Raw genomic sequence first — 2,208 nt, forward strand, 5'->3', positions numbered from 1 at the left:
GTGCTTAAGTTGCAGCAATTAAAAATTGGGTTCAAGATCTCAGGAGTAGAAGAGACTAGATAACAAGTCTAGATCTCATATCCTTCCTTGATTCAACAAGAACAGTTTGCAACATAAAGAAGAAAAATGAATTGCAGAATTAAAGAGAAGATGAAGCAGTATGTGAATTTCAATTATGCAGAAAAAGTAAACAAGAGATCTCAAGGTGAGATTGAAACAGAATTTCTTCAATTCTCTACCCAAGATTTAAAGCAGAAAAGAAAACTTAAAGGAGAGAGCTATCTATTCCTAATGCTCGCTATTGGAGCCAACCTCTTCTTTCCAATCGAGCTCTCCTTTCTTTTGAAATGAGAGTGATGTCTTTATATAGGCTTTTTACAAAATGAAAATAAAATGAAATTGAAATTAAAAACAAATTACAAAAATGAAAATCCTAATTTAATTGATCCATGTGCCTTTGAGTGATGATGTGGGCTTTACTTGCTTGGGATTTGAGGAGAAATGGGTTTGGTTGGCCTTGATTCAATTTGGAGAGGAACTGAATTTAAGTGAAATTTTGGTTGATTTTCGGCCCAAGAACAATTGCTTCCAGGAGGCTGCCCTGCCCTTGTGGAGGGCAGGGCAGAAAATAGTGCGTGTTGGTGCTTGCGTGCTTAGTGTTTGATGCTGCAGGATGCTGCCCTGCCCTCGCGGAGGGCAGGGCAGAACTTTTTGGTGCACCAGATTGGTGCCTGTGCGTGCTACTAGTGCTGCCGAGTGGTGCCTGTGCGTGCTACTGGTGCTGCCGAGCCTTCCCTTGGTGCGCCAGAATGGTGCGCTGGCTGTGCACCACAAAATGCTGCCCTGCCCTCGCGGAGGGTAGGGCAGTGTTTTCAAAAGTGAAGTTCCAAGTTCGAAACTTGGTGGATGCACACGCTACTTCTTTTCCTTGGTTTTCTTGGCACCAAATTAAGGCTTAGTTTCTTGTTTCCTCATGGTGCCGTGTTCGATCCTTGTGGCAAGCAATTGGGGGAGCAATTTTCCTTGATTTTCCATGAAGAGCACGACATTGCCCTGCTCTCCAAGAGGGCAGGGCAGAAAATTGAGCGCTACTTTGCTTTGGAGTGAGGCTCCAGCTTCGAACCTTGGTGGAAGCACTTTGGTTTATTTTCGCTTATTTTTGGACCTTAAAGATGCCTTTCGTTCCTGCCACAATTGTATGCCAAATATGGATTGCTATATATCGTTGGAAAGCTCTGAATGTCAGCTTTCCAACGCAACTGGAAGCACATCAATCGGACGTCTGTAGCTCAAGTTATACCCCTTTGAAGTAGGCATGGTCATGCTGTAAATGCCCAGATTTTAACTTAGCGAAAATTTGCTTCCAACCTCACTTTGCATCACGATATTGCCCTGCCCTTGGCAAGAGCAGGGCAGTGTGCGTGCTGGTTGCTTCCTCCTTCAATTTGGTCATGGGCCATGCTTTTAAAAGCGTGGCCTAAGGCTCCAAAGTGTGCTCCAACTTCAAAGTGTGTCCCAAAGCTCTTTTTTTCTCCTTTTTTTGTGCTTCTTTGCTTCTTTTTCTTCTTATTTCCTACAAGATTTATAAAATTAAAAGATCAAGGAAATATACCAATTAAGTATAAAAGCATTCAATATTTAAGCACAATTTATCAATTTCTTGTATGAAAAAGCATAGAAAAATAGGTATGTGATGACTTGTCATCACAACACCAAACTTAAACCTTGCTTGTCCCCAAGCAAGAAAAGAATCATGCAATAAAGATTGACAACCCAAGGTAAGAAGAATAGCAACTCAATGTTCATGGCAAGCTAGTTTTCTATGCATGCTACAATCACAAAAGAGATGTAAATGATTGATGCTTCTATCTAGCTCATTTTATGAAATCTCTTTTTTTTTTCTTCTTCTTTTTTTTTTTTTTAGCTTCTCCTTTTGGATGCTTTGCCCCATGAGTTAATAACAAAGCTACGACTTCTAAATGCTTTGTTTTCAACTATTACCACTTGATACATAAGCACCACAAGCATTTAATTAGATGACTTCATTAAGCTCATTTTTCTTTTCTTTTCTTGACTCTCTAATCATTGATGCTCAGAGCCTTGAGCTTTGAGGGAGTGCTTTTGCACTTGAGCCTAGCCTTGACTTCTAAGTGTTTTGTTTTCAAGCATTTGGTGTGATACATAAACACCACAAGGACTTAACAAATA

Source organism: Arachis stenosperma, chromosome 5, assembly GCF_014773155.1.
Source record: "Arachis stenosperma cultivar V10309 chromosome 5, arast.V10309.gnm1.PFL2, whole genome shotgun sequence".
In the NCBI taxonomy this organism is placed as follows: domain Eukaryota; kingdom Viridiplantae; phylum Streptophyta; class Magnoliopsida; order Fabales; family Fabaceae; genus Arachis; species Arachis stenosperma.